We start from the raw sequence: 23575 nt of genomic DNA, 5'->3' as shown, positions 1-23575 counted from the left end.
AGGCAGATTAAGTCCCAATCAGTTGCCAAAGGCTATCGGAGAAGTTGTACACTGTAGAACTTTCTTCTGAGGGAAATGTGAGTCAGGTGGCTAAGAATGCAGTATTACAAAAGTTCTCCCACGTGTGTGTCCTCTTTTCAAAGGACAAAATTTTTCAGTATGGCAATGATGAAAGATTTAAAGCGTCTTCTCCAGACCCCATGTTCTTAAGCATGCACACCATACAAGCAAACAAGACTGGTAGGAAGCTGAGAATTATCACACATACACATTATGGGAATACATGAAGTTCTAGGACCACACTGACAAACATAAACCCACGACTTACGCTGAGCTCAGAATCCATACCACTATCTTGACCAGGCTGCTTCAGTTTTTAGCATTGTGCAGAAAGAAAAAAAAAAAGTTTTTAGAGCAAGCCTGAGGTTGCTACCTCTAGAAAGGCTGGCTTGCAGTACTGGCCCCTGGTGCACAGCTGGAGAACCTGGTTTGGGGAGTGTTTCTTTCATTCCATTACTGCTACCAGAGGCCCCCTGTGCATCGGTGGTTTATACAAGAAGATTAGAAGACTAGAAGCCTATAAATGTATTTCCATGGTCTCCAAATATTTCTTTCGTGTTGACACCACTATGAGCCTTTTCCCTACAATTAGTCATATGGGAAGCACATTTACAGGCAGGGTCTTCTGGCAAATCCCCTAGTGGGTAGGTGGTCTTCCAGATCCTCCAAATGGCACTTAAACCCACCAAAGCACACACAGAGCCAAAATTAAACGTGTAATAAATTCACACAGGAGGAGCTTCCAACAGTTCATGGTAAAATGGAATTAAAAGATAAGGAACAGTGTTTTCTTGTTTCCTTCTTACTACTTGTTAAATTCTTTACTTAGTGGAGGGTTAATCTTATGATCATAAAATAAACTGAAAGTATGTCATTGTAAAAATTAAAAGATAGAATGAGAAAGGAAAGAGGAGGAAGGGTGGGAACATGGGAAGGAGGGAGAATATTATGCTCCTAAATCTGCATATATGAGATACACAAAATTTGTTCACCTTATGTAAATTAAAAATATAAAAATTAAATAAAAAGGTAAATGTATTTTGATGCAAACAATTTTTGAAAATTATGCCTCTTTTTTTCATAATAGGTATCTTCCACGAACTTTAAAAAGGCCCCACATATGTGCAGTGATTGACCTCAGAGCTCAATGGGCCATGGACTTCTCCAGCAAGGTCAAAGGTGTTTGCCATTGGCCTTAGTAAAGTTCCCATCCTTATCAGGAGGAGGAAGGGAGCTTGAGGTCTTTCCTTATTCTTTGTCTCACCTCAGTTCAGTCCAGAATTACAGCAGAATCACAGCACTGTGCTGTGTGGTTTACACTTTCACCTCAATTTTCTTACTTAATCTTCACAACACTGCTGTGAGGAAGGAGGTCAGGGATACAAATGCAGAAACGGAGGCCTGAGCAAGGAAGCCCTTGGCCTTGACTGTGGTCCTATTCCTTGCTTTCCCACATGTCTGGAATGTGGAGGCATGGAGGACCTGGCCTCAGACTCAGTTCTCCACGTTCCCGGCCCCTTGCTTTCTTCTTTTTAGCATAGCTCCCTCAAGTGTGGCTGACAGCATTCACACCAGCAAAGACGCTGTGTTAGCCCTCTGAAATGAGAAAAGAACATGAGCATGTAACATAAGACTACTGTCGTAGTCTTAGTTATGTTCTGCCTTTTGAGGGTTAAAAGCCCATTCTGTTATGAGCTTGCATACAAAATACTAGCTTTTTCTATTTAAAATTTTAATTTTTTTGTTTAGTGGTCATGTCTTCATAGACTGAAGTAGGCAAAGCCATATAGACTCACTCCTAAAAGGTTTTAGAATTTTTCCTTTTAGCCAAATTTCAAAGTCTTGGAATCTTTTTCCCCTCATCATATACATCTGACAAATTAGCTGCGACCACACCAGCCTGAGTTCTGTTCCTAGTTCTATACCATCCGTCTCTGTACATCAGTTTCATTCCTAACAAAAGGATCAGTTTAAGTGCATTTTCCTACAACTGAATATTTTCTTTCCAGACCCTACACTACCTACAATTGGCCACCAGAGGGAAGCAGAGTTCTACTTTAACTACATGGTGCGCAGACCGGTGAGCCCTGAAAAGGAAACCTTGAAGGGTTACAATGTAATTACCTTAATTAAGCAGAAAGCATTCATATGTTAGCTGCCTCTGACATACTGTGTCAGGAATCAGCCACACCCACAAACAAGGTCTCTGTTTTATAAATTTAAAATAGAACTACAGGATCATAAATTCACAGAAATAGAAACTTCAGGCCAGTTTAAAAGACAGGAATACTATGTATAAAAATAACTACTGTATGCTCAATGGCCCAGTGCTAGGAAATGTCATAGCCCAACATGGAAAACCGATCTTCTGACACCTGGGCCAATGTCCTGAACTCAACACAGAGCAAAGCTCTCCCAGAAATCACATTTGCCCTGCACACTTGAAGAGGTACCCAGGGAAGCTGTGTGCCTCCAGTCTACTGGACTGGTCACTGGGCATATCAAGTACATTGACCACGCTGCACTAGAAAGAAGGCAAAGATGATGCAGAGATCCAAACAGCTCCCTTATGTGAGTGTACAAGAGACGTGCAGTTCTGTGATGAAAGAGGCCAAGGCTTCCTATTGAATAGGTTCAATGGCATTTTCCTTTTATGTTTTGTTTAGAGCTGATTTTAGAGTTAGAGAAAAAAAATTATAAGTACGGAGAGCTCCTGTACTGGCTGCACCCATCTCCCTCTAATAATATCCACACATATAAGCAGAACAAAGTTCCTAAAACCAGCATATTCACATGGGTAACCTACTAACTAGACTACAGACCTTATTCAATACTTACCACATTTCCCACTAACATCCTTTTCCGATTCCAGAATCATATCCAGTACCTCAAGCTCCATTTCCCTTTTATTTCTCCTTAGTCTCTTCTGATCTGTAACAGGTTTTCAGTCTTCCCTTATCTTTCACGATGTTGAATATTTATTTTACTCTATGGGTTAAAATCTAGGGGCAGGCATTTGGCGTAGGGGTGGGCACCACCTGGGATGCCCACTTCCCATACCAGAGTGTCTGGCTTTGAGCCCCAGCTCAGCTTCTGATTCCAGCTCCTGCTGGAAGGCATACCCTGGGAGGCAGCAGGTAATGGCTCACTTCTTGGGTTTCTGTTACCAACATGGGAGACCCAGATTGATTTCCCATCTCCTGGCTTTGACCTGACATCCCTAGATGTTGTGGGTATTTGGGGAATTAACCAGAAGATGGAAGATCCTTCTGTCTCCTCTTCTACCTGCCTGTCTTTCAAATAAGTGAAAAATCAAAAACTTAAAAATCCAACACTCTACCATTATTACCTATTTTCTTGCTCAAATTGTCCCAGTTGTGGACGTTAAGAGCCTCCAGGTTGTGCGTCCTTTTGAACAAGGTTCCTGTTTTGAGTGCTCTTCTCGTATTTTGTCTGCCCTGGAGAATCAAGGACTTCTCTTTGGCTGGAGAATGCTCTTTAGAAACTAAGATCTCCCTGCTAAGTGTGTTCACTGCAGCTAGAGTGCCTTCGACCTTCTCAGTCAAAGGACCTAGGAAATCTGTGTGTATTTACTAACACACACACATGCACATATTAATGTTTCTATCTTTCTATCTATTAAATACTATGACATCATAACAAATCTTTTTATATATTTTTAAAAGATTTATTTATTTATTTATTTATTTAAGAGTCAGAGTTACAGAGGGAGAGGGAAAAGGAAAAGTATGTATACCATGGTTTGTGCTTTATTTCACTGTTTTTAAATGTGGAACACAAAAACTCTCCACGTGATTACAGAAGTGAAATAACTCAAGTGACTTCATCTTCACGTTATTGTTTATTTCCAGCCTGCTGTTTGATTACAGGAAAAGGTATACACAGATTGCACCCAAAGAGAGTGGGATCTTCTGAGCCATCCCTACTGTGCTCCCAAAGAAAGCCTGGGCAACAGAGTTTACTGCCTTAGTGCCTGGGGAATCTCCAAACCAACCTCCATGTGGCACAAAATGTTTTAAAACAGAAGCTGGGGTCAGCCTCGTGGTGCAGCAGGTTACACTGTGACCTGGCCAGCATCCCATATGAGCACCAGTACAAGTCCCCACACCTAATTGGGGGACCCAGATGGAGTTCCAGGCTCCTGGCCTCCACATGGCCTAGCCCTGGCTGTTGCAGCCATTTGAGGAGTGAACCAGCAGGTGGAAGATCTCTGTCTCTCTTTCTCACCCTCTCTGAAACTCTGCCTTACAAATAAATAAATAAAAATGTTTAAGACATGATGCTATTTCATTTAACTTGCAGTTAAAGCAAATGTTGTTGCTATAGTTTTGAAACATAAACAAAAACAATTCAATATACAGAACAATAACATTGTTGGTTATACATTTTTTGTTAAATTAAATGTAAAACAGATTATTTATGGTGTTGTTACCAAGAATGTGCATATTATAAATTCCATAGTACCTTAAAATGCAACAAACATCCCTTCTGTAAGTACACAGGAAGGCTGAGAGTAAATTTAAAATGTGCTATTTTTTAGCTCACACCTATATTAAGAAGTAAATGTAGAAGGCTTCTGGGGAGGAGTACACAATCACTGACACTGAGAATCGCTTGCACACACACTGACAACACATTTCCCTCCACTAATGCTCCTGGACGTTGACTGGCATCACACTCCTGTTGCCTGCACTAGGCTGGCCTCCGCAGGCAGCATCTCTGGAAACATCACTCTGCAGGTTCAAACACTTGTAATGAAGCTTAACATTTCCCTTCATGACACTGTGCCGCTTACGTGGTGCCTGGGCAACACTACATGTGAGCACCTGGTCTTTCTCCCTTTGATTTCCACCATCTCCATGACACCATAGGCCCCTAAAAGGCCACAATCCAGGACCTCCAAATAAGAACCCGAAAAGGTAAAGATGATCTCTGCATCTCCCAAATGTTTAACAACCTAAAAGAGTGTCCATCTATGCTAACGAAGAAAGAGGAGGGAGAGAGAAAGAAGAGTGACTGCATGTTCTCTAATTCTCATGCTTGCACCTGGGTGGCTCCTAGGACCTGTCCCCTCACCTCTATCTCCTCTGTGTCCTCGGTTCCTAGGACAGGTGTCAAACAGACAGGCAAACAATGCCAATGACTTTGACTTTTATTGCTAGCCCCAATATTTTGAATCTCCTAAGCATAAAGCAGATTCTACTTAAATATTTTCTGCTCGTTACTTGTGATTTGTCCATGTGTCATCTTTCCCCAGAAGTCGCTCCCCATCTCAACACATGCTCTCTCATACCAGAGGCCTGAGAGAATTATTTTCCATTTCTGTACTGGGAAAACTTCTATAATTTACATGTCTTTCATTCTATTTGCTGTGATTTCTTTCACTGTAGGCCCTGTGTGCTTATTCCTCTTTGTAATCCTCTTAGTATATGCTCACTAAATGAACACACGCTTGTGTGACTGAAATGGAGGGAATTAAGGATGTGTATTTGAGCACAGCTGTAACTTACTAGTGGAGAGAAATTCCCAACCACACCTCACACCTCAAGCCGTCAAGATGTCTGACTTACCCTCAGGAATGACTGAGACATTGATGCATGTATGCTTTTACTAATTCATTCCACGTATACTTTCAACAAGTTTCTTAGACCAACTTTGATGATTCGAACTTCCTTATCATGATGAGATGGTAATTACTGGAAAGCCAGCGCTATGATAGTCAGCAAAGGCTACCTACATGGTGTGTTTTGAAAACTAAACACACAAATGGCATGCAGCTAACTGTCCTCTAATTTGATCCTCTGAAGAAAAATACTGGTCTTATTAAGTAGTTAGTGATTTTTCATTTTCAAGCATATATCAAATGAATGACAGAAAACCCAATGATGCTTTGTAAGGTGCAGCACTCTGGGTTATAGTCTGCCACCACGTATTCCTTCTCTCTAACAGGCTATCCATCACTACTTATTGTCATGACATCACACAGTCTGTGGATGAAGAACACATTCCTACTTCATTGAGTTGAGGCTTGGCCATGTGATCAGCTCTGGCCAAAAGAACTGTGAGCTGCTGTTTGCCAGGATTAAACATTTTTAATGTAACTGCACGGTTTGGCTAAAGCTATTGGGCTCTTGTTCTCCCCCATAAGAACATTGTGAATTAGACAGGGGTTACTCTCTCAGTGTACATTCCAGAATGAAAAGACGCAGCAAACAGCGTTGCACTGACCCTAGAACTCATGCCTGGCAAAGTTCATGGTATATATTGTCTTTTTGTGATCTGTCACATAGAGAGTACTAAATAAATATTTTAATTAATATAATTGCAATATGGCAAAACAGCTTTTGTTTAATTTTGTAGAAACTAAAACTTTAAAAATGAGTTTCCATTTGTGCGTTGGACATCTGTTGTTTCTGTTAGCACAGACACTCTTCCAATAACACCACTATCCCATTTTAGGGGCAAGTGGTTCATGTAAGGCTTCCAAGTGTAGACACTGGCCTCCCAGACTCCTGGAAGAGGCACATCACCCAGATTTTGTCAGCAGCAGCCCATTTGCTCTGTGTCAGGGATGGATTGGTGTATGCAAAGGCGTGTGATCATGGTCACAGAACCCTTTCTCACATTTCCTTATACCAAAGTGGTTAGAAAAAATTCACACCCTTTTTTTCTGAGTTCACAGCTGAAGCAGACTGCAGAAAAAAGGAACAACACCAGCAGAGAAAAGCAGAGTAGCAGAGTTGAGAGGGCGTGCTCAGGGCACTGGAGCCCTTTGCATAGACCTTGAAAGCCCACATCTAACCTCATTCACAGAGCTTTTTCTCTCTGTGAATAATCCTGACATCATTCTAAAAATTTACTCTGCTTCAGTAAATTCTAATTGAGGTTTTGCATCTGGAACTCAGAAATACTGCTGAATAGAACTTGAATTAAAGCAGCTTTCAACTGTTGGTTTCACAAACAAAAACAGAGCATAACACGAAATCCATCCTACCCAAGAACTTGGGTGTAAAGCATGATATTCTCAAGAGTCTACCAGAAAATCCTACACCAGAGGTCAGTGTAAAAGGATGAAAAAAACTGGAATTAAAAGGCCTTCAACTAGTAACTGATAGAAACTCAAGATAAATGCCAATGGTTTGATTCCAAAGCCTGGATCTCAACTCCACTTCACATTTCCCCTGATTAATTAACCATCATTTTGTCACAACACACAGGAAGTTCTTGATAAGAATTTAACAAATGAATGACTCAACTGCATTACATCTGAAGTCCCAAAAGCCATCTGCAGTATGTCCCCTATCTATTTTGCTGTGGTTAATTCCCATTGTGACTTTTCATGGAATGACTATCACAACCACCTCCACCATGGAAAAGAGCAGGAAAGAAGCTTAGAGTGTAGACTCTGAGGATAGGGAACCCCAGAGACTTTCCTAAGGAGACATGCTGAGGATCTCAGAAGTACTGTGAAGTCTAGTTTTGCTAGAAGAAAGGGAACATGGAGGTGGCAAGTGAGAGAAAAGTAAAAAGACTGACTATAGCCAAATCTTAAAGGACTTGAGAGATCTTTGTTTTGAAGGCAATGGGGAGCCACTGATTGCTCCTGGATGGAAGAAGAACATGATTGGAACCATTCTGGAGCATGGAGCTGAAAAGAGCTCAGGTTCAGGGTGGATTGCCCATGCAATCTTAACTGAGGATGACTTGAGGAGTGTTTACCTGTAAAGTGACTAATTACAGAAGGGAAAGTAAGATAAAGAGATATTACAAGGAGCATGGAAGAACTCAGCTGGAGCAGCAGAGCTATACTAGTTACAGGGTCAAGAAGAGAATAGGGTGAACCAAAACTAAAAGGAGAGAATGTGGGGCCAGAAAGCAGCTACCTGTTGTGGCGTTTCAGGCTACGTGGTACCTTTCAGACTACTCAGAAAGGTGCTATCCTGTTGTGGCCAGCCAGAGATGGCTTCCCAGGGAAGGAAATAGAGGATTAAGTCCTCTCATCTCAGTCTTTCCCTCCATTTCCTGCCAGGACTCACATGAGGACAAACCTAACAGGCAACCAAGGAATAGAGAAGCCCCTCTGAGAGTTCAGAGAGGTCACCTTCCCCCCAACCAGGCAGAAAATAGAGCTCAATGAACAGGAGGAGAATCTTCAGATCTAAACAAAAGACATCTAGCTGAAGGCTTCCAAATAATGAAAAAAACCCAATGTAGTATAATTTACTAATTGTAGATACTTGTATTAACAGAGATGAAGGGTGAGTTGAAGCAATAATAGATGAAATATGCAAGCCATTTCATTCCCAATGATTATGTAATTATATTTATTTCTAAACAGTAGATTGATACATATTATAGTTAAGGTTTCTTTATTCTATCTACTAAGATGGGGAGTGGGATGCAGAAGGGAAAGTCAGGAAGGGTCAATGGCAGACACAGAGTAATTTGATCAAGTGTGAAAAATTAGCTAAGGATTACTCATGGCAGACAATTGAGCATGGATAATCAAAAATTAACTTCACTTGAAGCCACATATTGATATTAATGACTTAATATATTATTTGATCAATTATATTTTTAAGTTCATGACATAATAAAACCTCTCATAAACAGGAATATTGTTTCTCCCTAATCAGGAGTGAAGTAATTATATTTTATATCATTTAATTAAATGCTTGATTTAGTTACTGAGGCATTTCTTTGCACGGGGAAACTTGGCTACACTTTCATATTGCTGATAAGTATACTGGCTTATGAAAAATGTGAGCCAAATATCTTTATTTATCTCTGACAAGAATTTATATAGTCAAAGCATCCTTAATAAGCAATAGGCCTGAGATCTGATCCCACTTAAGCCCTCTCCTCTTGGGCAAGTCTCTTGACCTGTTTAAGCAGATATCTTCAACCCATCTACCTTCCCACAAAGAATATACATTGAGAAATTATTATTTTTCTTTTTTAAGATTTATTTACTTATTTGAAAGAGTGAGAGAGAGCAAGCGAGCTTTCATCTGCTGGTTTACTTCCCAGATGGATGCAACAGCCAGGGCTGGGCTAGGCCAAAGCCAGGAACCAGGAACTTCTTCAAGGCCTCCCATGTGGGTGGTCTAAACACTTTGAGCAGTTTCTGCTGTTTTTCCTAGGCCTTTAACAGGGAGCTGGATTGGAAGTGGCACAGCCAGGAATCCATATGGAATGCCAACATAGCAGGTGGCAGGTTTACCAGCTATGCCACAACGCCCGGCTCCAAGAAATTATTTTGCTTTTTTTTAATTTCTTTTTTTTTCAAATTTTATTTAATAAATATAAATTTCCAAAGTACAACTTTTGACTTATAGCAGCTTTCCCCCCCATAACCTCCCTCCTACCCGCAACCATCCCATCTCCCATTCCCTCTCCCATCCCATTCTTCATCAAGATTCATTTTCAATTATCTTTATATAAGAAGATCAACTTAGTATATACTAAGTAAAGATTTCAACAGACTGCACCCACAAAGACACACAAAGTATAGAGTACTGTTTGAGTAGTAGTTTTACCATTAATTCACATTATTATTTTTCAAGCACTATATTTATCTCCCTTGTCAGAATAAGCCAAGAAGTAAGTATGAGAGTTATCTCTATTTTACTAACTAAAAGTTTGTCTTATTAATGTAGGTTAGGTAATTTACCAGTAATCTTTCAGCTATAAAACTGTAGGATTGAACTTAGACCCTGGACTGATTCCAAACTATAGTCAGTCTGCCCTCCATAGATTCGACCAACTGCATGTCAGAAATATTTGAAATAAAAATCGAATCTATACTAAGCATACCCAGACATTTTTCTTGTCATTACTCCCTAAATGATACAGTGGAACTGCCTATATAGCATTTACATTGTATTTGGTGTTATGAGTATTCTAAAGATGCTTTAGCATATTTGAAATGTTTATAGGCTGGATATAAATACAATATCATTTTTTAAAAGAAACTGCAGAGATAGCAGATTTTGCTATCCACAGGGGTCCCTGAACCAATTCCCCATGAAAACTGAAGGACAACCATACTGTCACATAAAATTCTTTGAGGGTTCGAATGAAAGAACATATGTTAAAATGTGGCAAAGAGGTAAAGTGTTACATGAGGTACAAATATTTGTTCCATATATTCTCTCTCTCTCTCTATACACACACACACACACACACACACACACATATATATATCACTACTCCCTAAGTATAACTTTCCAGAGATTATTCATTATTTATACAAACATTTTTATCATACATTAATGATTTTTTTGACAGGCAGAGTGGACAGTGAGAGAGAGAGAGACAGAGAGAAAGGTCTTCCTTTTGCCATTGGTTCACCCCCCATTGGCCGCCGTGGCCAGTAGGCTGCAGCCGGCGCATTGTGCTGATCCATAGCCAGGATCCAGGTGCTTCTCCTGGTCTCCCATGTGGGTGCAGGACCCAAGGACTTGAGCCATCCTCCACTGCACTCCCGGGCCATAGCAGATAGCTGGCCTGGAAGAGGGGCAACCGGGACAGAATCCGGTGCCCCGACCGGGACTAGAATCCGGTGTGCTGGCGCTACTAGGCAGAGGATTAGCCTATGAGCTGCGGTGCCGGCAACATTAATGATTTTCAATCTTCCTGTGATTAAGGCAAAATTTTCAAATGCTGAATTACGGAACAGCAAACTTGAAGTGAACACTGGCTGAAAGAGAAAGAAAGCTTAGAAAATTGAAAAAAAAAACCTTTCTCACAATTATCACAGTTATTTATTCAGTTGCTCTTCAAATTGAGTTACTATTTTGGTGTAACTGTTGACTTGCATAAACTCCAAAGGAAGTTTCTTATACTCCAATAAGCATGCAATATCTTGGTGTCATGCTACATATGTTAATCCTTACTACAAGCTTCCTGAGTTCAGAACCTGCTCAGCACATTTTTCTGTGGAATAGACATTACTAAACCAAAATAAATCTACAGATGTACACACTGATTGAAATGTGGAAGCCTAAAAGAGGCATGCTGTTTGAAAACCACTGTGAAATATTGTGCAGATGTGTGATCTCAGCCAAGGCACAAATCTTCTCTCCTTCTACTTCTTCCTTTTCTGGATATAGGAACCACATTCCACTTTGAGCAGGTAATATACGTGTGCCTTCCAAGTTCTCCTCACTAGTGTCCAAAGGGAATTACTCCACTTACAAGTCTTTTTCAAGATGATAGGAGACTTCATTCGCACAGTCTATATTTAGACCTCCTCCTCCCAGCAGGCAGCAGCAGCTCTCAAGAGGGACTGCACAGTGGGTTGGGTTCCCACACCAATGCCCACCAGCCCAGTCTCAGCCTCCATCTGGGCCTGATGCTGCTGCAATATGTGACCCAGTAAAAATCACATGGAGTGGTTTATTAACACTAATCAGCTTCTTTATTGCAGGATCCAACTCAAAAAAATCTTGGAAATGTTTAAGCATTACCAGAGTCTCTTTCAACAAGCCAAATGAAAAAGGAAAGCAAAGTAGACAAATCCTCCTGTCTTCACCAACAAACCAAAACAAGGCATATTCCTTGCCTCTAATGATGAGTATGAGTTAAATGGATTGAAAAATAGAAGAATAAATCTGTCCTAGTCAGGTTAGACAAAATCAGGTTTTATTTATTTACTTATTCATTTATTTATTTTTTGACAGGCAGAGTGGACAGTGAGAGAGAGAGAGACAGAGAAAAAGGTCTTCCTTTTGCCGTTGGTTCACCCTCCAATGGCCGCCACGGCAGTTGCACTGCAGCCGGTGCACCGCGCTGATCCGATGGCAGGAGCCAGGTGCTTCTCCTGGTCTCCCATGGGGTGCAGGGCCCAAGCACTTGGGCCATCCTCCACTGCACTCCCGGGCCACAGCAGAGAGCTGGCCTGGAAGAGGGGCAACCGGGACAGAACCCGGAGCCCCAACCGGGATTAGAATCCCATGTGCCGGCGCTGCAAGGTGGAGGATTAGCCTAGTGAGCCGCAGCGCCCGGACAGGTTTTATTTTTTCATCATGTTGCAGGCTGGTCCAGGAAGTTCATTCTGATGAAGTGCCTCCTGTGTAACCAATTCTGGGTATTCCAAATTCCCATCCCCCTAGAACTCTGAAGTGCATAATATTTATAAAATGATAAAAGGACAGTGTCTCCCAACTTCTTAGAGGGACAGTGGCATACAGCCACAGAGATTGAGCAATGATAAAAGGATAGATGATCCAGGCTAAAGAATAAAATTATGGATGACAAAGGCCCTAAATACTATAGAATATGTAATCAAGCATTTGTTATATTTTAGACTATTGGAGAAGGGCTCATGGCACAGCTATGCTGTAGCCTGAGTTTGAAACAGAATGTGGGTGGGAAAAGTGAAGGGAGAAAACTTTCTGGGTTGCCATACAGATGGTGAACAGACCACAGCAGAGATCACCCATGCTCTGGGAGTATCTGATTGGTACCAGCATGCAGAATTATCCTCTGTGGGAGTACAGATGAAGAAACAGAATAAAAGGACCTACTGGCGACCCAACTAAAATGATCTCACTGCTAGGTGTCAATAATGGCAGATATGGAATAAAGAAGAAAGAAAAAAATCATGAGCCTTTTCAAAAAAACCTCACCATTCTTCTCACCCTATCCACAAATCCATACTTTTTCTTTGATAAAACAACTGGATCCAAAACATTCCACTTAGTGTAATCACCTTTAAATCTCAACATTAAATTCCTCCCATTCTCCTCTAGATAAAGTTAAGGTATCAACTATCATTAGATGAGCCCACAGCTATTTCTAAGCTGGCACTTGGTATAGGGAAGACATGTGATGGCTCTGCTGGCTAGCTGGGAAAGGATGTGCTTGCTAATTAGTACAGAAGGTAGTCCTCTCTCCAAGAGGTCTCTGAGACTCATGTGTACTATGCATAAAAACAAACAAAACACAAAATAAGGTGTTCTGCAAATGAAGTTGTCAGTGGAGTGGAGTAATCACTAAATTCAGAAAACAAATGTATCACAGTGAAGAAACTGCAGGAGACCTTGTCCAATTCCCCCTAAAGTGAACTATCACAGGAAGTTCCTATCCAAAGTCCCAAACACCACCAATATGGCACACTGCAAAAGTCACCTGGAGTCCTGTGCTTTACACAATGTAGACTACAATAAATATATAAAGATGGGTCAGTAGTTTGAAACTTTTAAAGAAATCCCAAACAGCTTAATTTCATTATCATTATCTTGTGACATTTTACCTACTACTATTGATTGATCAAAGTGTTTTCTTTGTCTACACACTGTGCTAACACAGATTAATTATTCCAATATCCATTTAAAAATTAAATCAAAGGAGACTGTATTATAATTGGTTATAATCATGGAGGCAAGGAAGAAAATAGTATTTTTCATGCTCCATATGCTTCCTTCATTTCTCTGGAAAAGCAAGCTGAATTTAACCTCCCCCCAAAATGAGTAACTATAATGTTGACAGATGCAATTTTTCATTTGCTGCATGCCTCACTCAGAGTACTGGATATAGCAGAAATTTCACTTCAAAGGCCTTCAAATAGGAATTCACCAGCAATCTTCAAAATTAATTTCATATACACATATTGACATGTTTTCTGAAGAAAAATATTTGAAAATTTTAAAAGTATAAATGGCTTACATGTTTTAAAATAATTAATTAACCTGAAGTACGATGGACCCTGTTTTACTTCTCCATATCCACTGAGAAGCAGCCATTGTGTTTTGAAAGGATTTACCAATTTCCCCAGTTAGGCCAGGTTCTAATTCAGCTATATCCATAAAGGCAAACCCATGTGCCTTACTTACTTAAGGTAAACTGGGCCCATGATAATCAATGAACAAATGATTTCTTGAGTTCTGTTCAGTGGTACCCACACTGACCAACTGGGTGTAGTCTCATTTAGCTCCAGGAGGCATCCTATCTGTAGCCACAAAGGGACCCAGGCCAGGAATAAAGTCAGTAACACTGTAGACAGTAGAGTAAAAGGTAAAGAGAAATCGAGTTTTGATGACAGAATTGCAAAGATTTTCTAGTAAAATGAACCACATAATCACCTTGATGCTTAAGTCAGCTGAGTCCTAGTATCTGTAAATTCCCCTCAAAAGTATCCTTACAACTACACCTTGTGTTTTGTTCACTGAGTTGATACCTAGAAACTAAAAAACTGAATCCTAAAGTTTGCAGAATATAAAAGCATATTTTTATTTGTCCTAACATGAAGAGGTTAAGAAGAGGTAATATGAAGAAGGCAGGATGATATTTACAAGTTGCAACTAACAGGGTCTCTTGAAAGTTTAACATTCTGTCATTAGCACTAGCCAATCTCATCACTGCTGAGAATGGTGAAGAGATGCATCTCAGTGCAGGGATCCTTATGAGGGTCCACATTTGGGTCCTGTACCTCAATAACAGAAGAGATTGAAGGCTTATTAGTGTTTTAGAATCTGAAAGGAACCAAGTACAATGTGTGCAAGAAAATTAATTATACATACACACACATATAACCACCTGCCTGTCTTAGTTCTTATTATTCCTCCTCTAAGGAATACTGTTTCTTTGCCTATCTAAAATCTACACACATCCTTTTACAAATTATTGTTATTTTTAACTGACTACCAATGTCTTTTTTTAAGGGAAAGAGTTTATTGGGGGGAAACCCGACAGACTGGAGGGAAGGGGCGAAGAAGGAAAAGAGGGACAAGGAGAGTGTAAGAGCGAGACAGACACAGAGATGGAGACGGAGAGAAAGACAGAGACACATGCTCAGGAGCAGGTCCTTTAAAACTTTGCCAGGGGGCAGGCAGGGAAATATGAGCAGCGAATCCCATTAGGATGGGGGTGGAGCTTGACACCGGTGGTTGGGCCATGTGGCCACCTGGCTTCCAGCAATAGCAGCAGGGGTTAGAGCCTAGGATGGTGTCAGGGTGTAGATCGCTTCATAGATAAGACTGCACCATTTTACTAACATTCCCCCCTTTTGTTTTTAATAAAGCAGGCTTTGTAGACTACCAATGTCTTAAAGCCCAGTTCAAATGTCCCACCCTTCCTACAGCTTTTTGCTTTTAAAAGCAAAACATGGGACATTGTCTTGTTTCACTTACTGGACCACAGGCCCCTTATGAGCAGACTATATTGGATATGGTTCTATTTCCTGAAGAAACTACACTACTCTGTTTTTCATTATTTTAACAGAACACCTGAGGCTGTCAAACTTTATAAAGGAAATAGTGTGGATGATGAATGTCTAAGATACGGCAGCCCTGTTGATTTGGCTTCTGGTGAGGACCTAATGACAGATGTCATCATGGTAGGAGCACAAGCAAGAGCAAGAGATCCTAACCTGAGACAGGAGGCAGAGAGAGCCTGGGGCCCCAGAATCCCTTCAGAGGGCACACACCGCCTCCACAATGCCTACCTCTTTTTTTAAAGCTTTTATTTAATGAATGCATTTTTCATAGGTACAACTTTAGGAATATAGTGGTTCTTTCTCCCATACCTGTCCCCCCAGTCCAACTCCCATCCCACCTCCTACTCCCTCTCCCATCCCATTCTTCATTATGGCTCATTTTTAGTTTAATTTTATATACAGAGGACCAACTCTATGCTAAGTAAAGATTTCAACAGTTTTCACCCACACACACACACAACAAATAAAATGTAGTTTGATAACAAGTTTTATAGTTAATTCTCAGAGAAACTCATTAAGGACAGAGGTCCTACATGGGGAGTAAGTGCACAGTGACTTCTGTTGTTCATTTAACAATTAACACTCTTATTTATGACATCAGTGATCACCTGAGGATCTTACCATGAGCTGCCAAGGCTATGGAAGCCTTTTGTGACCACAGACTCCATCAGTATTTGGACAAGGCTATAAGCAAAGCAGAAATTCCCTCCTCTCTTCAGAGAAAAGTATATCCTTCTTTGATGGCCCCTTCTTTCCAATGGGGTCTCACTCACAGAGATCCTTCATGTAGAATATTTTTTGCCATAGCATCTTGGTTTTCCATGCCAGAAATCAGGCCTACTTCTTAAAGGTCACCACAACAGTATCACCACAGTGGGGACCAAGCCTCCAACACAACAACCCCTGGGGAATAAATCACACTCAAATATGGTAGATACTGAAACAAGGACAATTCACAAACAAGTATTCTAGAAAATAAGAATAAATAACAGAAGGGAAACATGACTGTTACAATGAAGCAATGAATTTGTTTTATTAGCCATATGTGTAAACAATGAGAAGAGTTTAAACCAAGGAATTATCATTCGAATGTCAACTGCCAACAAGGCACAGCCTAACGGGTACGTGGATTAGTTGAAAGGAAGCTGAAATGCATTCTGCTTAGGCAAAAACAGGTAAGCAGTAGCCTAGAGGATAAGTGTGTTTTATTTGGGGCAAAGCCAGAGAAGTAATCCATCTAACAATCACATGGGTTATGCTGGATAGCAGCAGAAAATAAAAATTGTTGTAAGGCCAAATGACCTCAATGCTTTAGCTTTTTTTTACCATGGATATGAAGGAACCATTACATTTTAGAGCAATCACTGCAGCATAATATGAGGATACTTCAAATAGCTTGTGAAAAATGCATTGGGAAGATAAATTTATTTTGGCAAAAAAATTTTTGAAATCCATTCATAGTTTTTTTGTTAACTTCATTTTCCATGAACTTTGTTAAGATAACTTTTAAACACCTCAGAAGTGTTAATGATATGCAATGTATAACACGAAAGAAAATTTAAGTGAGAACTGAAAACAAGTTCAAGACTTCGAGCCTAGAAGAACTGGGAAACATTATACTCCCGAGAGAAATGAATATTACCTGCAGGTGGCCCAGTTAAATAGAGGAGATGACAAACTCTGTCTCAGGCTTGTTGACTTAAAAAGGAAGGGCACTGTGGAGAGAGCTGTTAGGGCCAGTATTTCTCTGAGAGGGCACTCTACTATCAGCACTGAGATATGAAAATTCTGATCTCCATGTAAAAGGTACTCTTTTTTTTTCTACAAACCAGTGTAAAGTTTATTTTTATACGGTATAACATAATGCAAAACTATTTACAGTTAATAATAAATTTTTTTTTGACAGGCAGAGTGGACAGTGAGAGAGAGAGAGACAGAGAGAAAGGTCTTCCTTTGCCGTTGGTTCACCCTCCAATGGCCGCCGCGGCCAGCGCGCTGCGGCCGGCGCACCGCGCTGATCCGATGGCAGGAGCCAGGTGCTTCTCCTGGTCTCCTATGGGGTGCAGGGCCCAAGGACTTGGGCCATCCTCCACTGCACTCCCTGGCCACAGCAGAGAGCTGGCCTGGAAGAGGGGCAACCGGGACAGAATCCGGCACCCCAACCGGGGCTAGAACCCGGTGTGCCAGCGCCACAAGGTGGAGGATTAGCCTAGTGAGCCGCGGCGCCAGCTAATAATAAATTTTTATTTAAGTAAGTCCCCATGTTGCAGTTCCTTCTACTGTCCAAAGTAATCTAGTTAGCTCTTTTAAATCTTCAAGCCCTTTTGAACAATTTGATTCTTCATTCACGGTGTTGTTTCAGCCCACAATTTCTGGTCTGTTAATCCTCATTTGAATTACATAATAACTTTAAAATTCCACCTAAAATCTTTGGAATATAATTTCTTCAAGCAATTTACTCTTGGGTTTTTATAGAGTAGATGTACTTGCCTGATTCTTGACACACACACATCTAAATGGCTGTATTTTTTTCCTAAGCCATCACTCAAAAATACTTATCTGGGGTATTCCAATACCTAATGTTAAAAAAAAAACTATTAGGTCTTTCACACTTTGACTACTGAACTGTCCTGTAGTTCCTTCCCACAGACCTAAGAATAAGTCCTGTGAGTAAAGCAAAACCACAGAGTTACTCTATGAGGCGTTTCCAAAGATGAGTGACTATAGGAAAAGCCCCATCGGGATAGACCTCAACAAGAAGGTCCTCTTTTAATCCAGGGAATTCATTCCATTCTTCTAAAAAAATCTGCCTTTATTGATCTAGAACTTGCTCTATCATATAACCCCCTATGGATTCTGATATGCCACACAGAGCTTTCAGTCCAGTGATTAATGATTAGGTCATGTGATTAATGATTAAGAGATGCTGATCACACCTCACACACTGCCACACAAAATAAAATAGAGCCCATACTACTCCACTTTATTACTGTAGGACTGAAATATTTATCACAGCCAGGATAAAACTTTTATGGTGTGAGTATCTCTATGAGGAAGAATTCTCACTTATACCATATCAAATTGGAAAAACGGTTTTGAGAGTTTAATTGAGAAAAGTGCAGGTTTGTTTAAGTAAAGAGAAAAGACAACTACCACAGGGGTGGGTGAACATTTTGCATTCTCCCTGTCATAATATACAAGCCCATGCCTCATAGCCCTGGGGTACTCGTCATAGTGTATTTGTGAGAAATGAAATATCTTGAAGCAGAGTCCCATGAAATGCTGTGATGGTATCCCCAGAACTGTCAAACATGTTGACCCTTCTCCACATCAGAGCTCAGTTAAAAGATAATATATTTCCTAAAGGAAGTGTCAACTTCTTATTTATATTTTTATCTTGAGTCTACATGTTTCAAGACTGGTCTACAGCCCCATCATCTATAGTCAATGACTTGATGTCTAGAAGTTGGAATACAATGGGATCTTCTAATTCGTTATTTTCCAACTTAGGTAAAGCTATTGTAGAGAGTGTCCATGAAATTCTAAAATTTAACTTTTATATGTATACCTACAGGTAGTCATCCATAAATGTCACATAAAAATAATGCACATATGTGTATGTGTGTTTATCTATTTTCAAGTAGACATATTCTAGGGTATCTGTACAGTGAATTTAAAGCATCAATGTTATAAAATTTAGAAACAAATGTTTCTAGGTTTTACCAAGGTTTTTTTCATCATACTAAAAGTAAGATTAAATAAGTACATTGAAGAAGCAGTTGTCTGTGATTATTCAAATGGAGAAAATAGATAAATCACCTGACTTTTGGAATCTCAAAAGTTTGTATGGCTCAGCAATAACAAGGTTTTTCATTTCATAGGCAGATATCTTTCAGAAATCCAGGCTCTAGGGCCGGCGCCGTGGCTCAATAGGCTAATCCTCCACCTTGCGGCGCCGGCACACCGGGTTCTAGTCCCGGTTGGGGCGCCGGATTCTGTCCCGGTTGCCCCTCTTCCAGGCCAGCTCTCTGCTATGGCCAGGGAGTGCAGTGGAGGATGGCCCAGGTGCTTGGGCCCTGCACCCCATGGGAGACCAGGAAAAGCACCTGGATCCTGGCTCCTGCCATCGGATCAGCACGGTGCGCCGGCTGCAGCGGCGGCCATTGGAGGGTGAACCAACGGCAAAGGAAGACCTTTCTCTCTGTCTCTCTCTCTCACTGTCCACTCTGCCTGTCAAAAAAAAAAAAAAAAAAAAAAGAAATCCAGGCTCTAATTATATCATTATTGCAACAATTCACTTACAGTAAGAATCAATAGTAAAAATTCAATTTCTCTTTCCCCAATCCCAGCAAAGTATATAGTGCTATTTGAAGAATAGTTTTACCATTAATTCTCATAGTACAACACAGTAAGGAAAGAGGTCCTACATGAGGAGCAAGTGCACAGTAACTCTTGTTGTTGATTTAACAATTGACACTCTTATTTATGACATCAGCAATCACCCAAGGCTCTTGTCATGAGCTGCAAAGGCTATAGAAGCCTCCTGAGTTCACAAACTCCAACCTTATTTAGACAACGCCATAATCGAAGTGGAAGTTCTCTCCTCCCTTCAGAGAAAGGTACCTCCTTTGATGGCCCCTTCTTTCCACTGGGATCTCACTTACAGTGATCTTTCATTTAGGTCTTTTGCCATAGTGTCTTGGCTTTCCATGCCTGAAATACTCTCATGGGATTTTCAGCCAGATCCGAATGCCTTAAGGTATTTCACCTATTTTAATGTAGTTTTTAATAACATCGCTGTACTAATTTTACCTCCAAGTGAAAAAAAAAAGATTTTGGTTGATATAACTAAACTTAGTATTTTGGGATTTCTAGCAGCCAAAGATTTAATTATGTATGAGGTCAAGTTATCCTAATTAACAAACAAAATCATGAAATTATTAATATGATTTTGTTCAACATACCTATGAGGACAGGTATGTCCTGCATAAGTATTTTTGAAACAAAACACAGAAATATTAAGTACAGAAACATATCTTATTGAGTTCTAAAATGAGGCATTTTCCCATTTTATTTTATTTTATTTTATTTTTGTTTTCTTTTTTCCCCCAGGAATCTTTTATTTAAGGTATACAAATGTCATGCATTTCATAAATGCAACTTATGAACATAGTGATTCTTCCCACTATATTCATCGTCCCTCCCACCCTCCACCCTTCTTCCTCCTACTTCTCCTATTCTCATTCTTATTTTTTACTGAAATCTATTTTTAATTAACTTTATACACAGAAGATTAACTCTATACTAAGTAAACAGTTCAACAAATGGTATGGAAAAAAAGTTCCTCAACAGTTTTTGATTTCTTCTATGAATTACAGTTTATTCAGGAGTATGCTGTTAAGTCCTCATGTGTTTGCATTTGTTCTAGAGATTCTTCAATTGTTAATTTCCAGTTTCATTTCATTGTGGTCAGAGAAGATGCATATGATTTTGATTTTTGGATTAGCTGAGACTTGCTTTATGGCCTAGCAAATGGCATATCCTAGAGAAAGTTGTATTCACTGGTGAGAAGAATGGTTATTCTGCAACTGATAGGATAAAAAGGATGAAAATTTCTGTAGATATTCGTTAGGTCCATTTGGTCAATTATGTCAATTAACTGTTGTTTCCTTGCTGATTTTCTGTCTGGTTGATTTGTCCATAGCTGAAATTGGGTATTGAATTCCCCCATTACTATTGTATTGGAGTCTATGTCTCCCTGCAGATCGATTAACATTTCTTTTAAATAGCCATTTGCCCTATAATTAGGTGCATATCCATTTATTATAGTCATATCTTCCTGTTGAATTGATCCCTTAATCATTGCATGGTGCCCTTCTTTGCCTCTTTCAACAGTTTTTGTGTTAAAGTCTATTTTGCCTAATGTTAGGATGGCTACACCAGCTCTTTTTAGGTTTCTGTTAGCATGGATATCTTTTTCCATCCTTTCACTTTCAGTCTGTGGGTATCTTTCTTGGTGAAATGTGTTTTTTGTAGGCAGCAAATAGATGGCTTTTGTTATTTAATTCATTCAGCCAGTCTATATATTTTAACTGCAGAGTTGAAGCCATTTATAGTCAACGTGGCTATTGATAAGAAATGACTTGGTGCTGCCATTTTCCATAAATATTCCTATTGTTTACTTTGAATTTCCTTTGTACTTTTACTGGGAGATTTTCTGCCTTCACCTTCCTTCATAGTGATGACCATTTCTGTGTTTCTGTGTGTAGCACAATCTTAAGGAACTTTTGTAAGGCTGGATAAGTGCAGAAAATGAGAGCTTTGCAGGGTACAGTATTCTGGGTTGACAGCTCTTAAGGCTTGGAATATATCTCACCATCCTCTCCTAACCTGTAGAGTTTCTGACGAAAACTCAGCTGTGAGTCTAATTGTAGATCCTCTGAAAGTAATCAGGCATTTCTCTCATGGACATTTTACAATCTTTATGTTTTACTGTGGAGTGTCTGACTACAATGTGTTGTGGTGAGGATCTTTTCTGGTCATGTCTATTAGGAGTTCTATGGTGCTTCCTATACTAGGATGTCCCTTTCTTTCTCCAAATTATGGCAGTTTCCTTTAATTGTTTCATTAAAAAGACCTTCTAACCCATTCTCTCTTTCCATGCCTTTCGAACTCCTAAGATCTGAATGCTGGGTTGTTTGATAGTAACCCATAAATCTCCTTACTGATTTTCAGTTTTCTAATTAATTCTTTTTTTGTCTGACTATAAAATATCCAGAGATTTGTCTTCTAACTCGAATATTATTTATTGTGCCTCACTGAGTCTGCTGATTCATAGTTAACTGTGATTCATAGTTATGGCTTTCCACCACATTTTTTATTTGATATACTGAATTCTTCATTTCCAATATTTCATCCTGATTTCTCTTTAAAATCTCAATTTCATGACAGAAATTTTCACTCATATCATGTGTATATTTCTTTAATTTGTGGATTTGCTTCTGATTACTTTTAAGTAATCATATGATCAATTTTTCAAATTCCATTCCTGGCATTTCTTTGATCTCTTCATTTTCACATTCTAGTATTGAAGTGTTGTTGTGTTCCTTATTCATGTTTGTTGAATTGCTGCATTTATTATTATGCATTTGTGGAGATCCCTGTTGGTTCCCTGACCCCCCGCCCCCATGATGGCTTTTATCTTTGGACTATGCTTCTGTGGGTTAGTGGAGTATCTGCTGTTTCAGTGAATACACTGAAGCGTGCGCTGAGTGTGGCCAGGGAACTCTGTTCAGTGCTCCATGGTGAGGGGCATGTCCAAGGTGACACCCAAATTGGGTGTGGTCAATCTTTTTTTTTTTTTATCAGAAGAGAGGTTTAATCTGCTCTGTTGGCATAGCCTCATGCTCACCTCTCCTCCAAGGAGACCAATGCCTGGTTGCTAATCCCAGTGGGTATACTATTCGTTCATGCTGCCACAAGAACCACACAAAATATTCCATGCAGTTCTCAGTGTGAGCATGGATCTTGCAACAATGACCCTGACCAGGGAATCAGGGAGCTCCAAGCATATGGAGCTGCCCACAGTGACTGCCCAAAGACCCAGCCACACCCTGCGCCCTCACATGCAGCCACAGTGTTCTCACAGTCCCAGCACACAGGGCTCCCACAGTCATGAGCACCCAGCCCCCTGTCAATTCTTCCAACCAGACTCAGGCATCTTCTCCTGGCTGGCTGCTGGGCACGTAGACACAACTGTTACTTATGTCCAAAATTGTGCCTGCCCTCTCTCAGCTTGTTACAGAATGCCAGTGCAGGGTGGTCTGGGAGGGACACATGCCCCCTTATTTTCCCTCTAGGTTGGCAGGTATCCTGTCCCACACAGGGCTCTAAGCCAAATTCAAGCCAAGCTCTTCTGACAGCTTTATCCCCAGCAGCTTGGCTGTTGTAGTATGGTCTCATCTCTCTCTCCAAAGCTGACGCTGAGCTCTTGGCTGCTGGGGTCCTGAGCTGTGTGCATCCACACCCTGCACATAGATCCACAGTGTCCCTCTAATTTGTGTGGTGCTTCCTCTGCCTTTTTCTCCTTAACTCTTCCCTGAGACTGCACTCTCTCCAAATTTTTAACTATCTTCCCCTAGACTAGAGCAGTGAGCTCCTTCCCTGTTCCACCATCTTGCTCTCTCCAAAGTAAGGCGATTTTATGTCATCCATATATCATCTGTAATATTAAATGAATATATTAATTTGAGTTGAATTGCTTTGTGTAGACTT

General features: G+C 40.3%; 1 protein-coding gene and 1 non-coding gene across 3 annotated transcripts in view; both read right to left on the bottom strand.

Moving 5' to 3' along the window:
• FGF12 (fibroblast growth factor 12) overlaps positions 1-23575 on the bottom strand; it is a 596324-nt gene that overhangs the window by 354745 nt on the left and 218004 nt on the right. The window lies entirely within an intron of this gene.
• Positions 17925-18056, bottom strand: LOC127483083 (small nucleolar RNA SNORA18). The gene has a single exon (XR_007909049.2). It is a non-coding gene; the product is annotated as a small nucleolar RNA SNORA18 (small nucleolar RNA).

Source organism: Oryctolagus cuniculus, chromosome 4 (assembly GCF_051225735.1).
Source record: "Oryctolagus cuniculus isolate XC-2025 breed Fujian yellow rabbit chromosome 4, ASM5122573v1, whole genome shotgun sequence".
Taxonomy (NCBI): Eukaryota; Metazoa; Chordata; class Mammalia; order Lagomorpha; family Leporidae; genus Oryctolagus; species Oryctolagus cuniculus.
The sequence above is the reverse complement of the archived record's forward strand: the minus strand, read 5'-3'. Positions and strand labels throughout refer to the sequence as shown.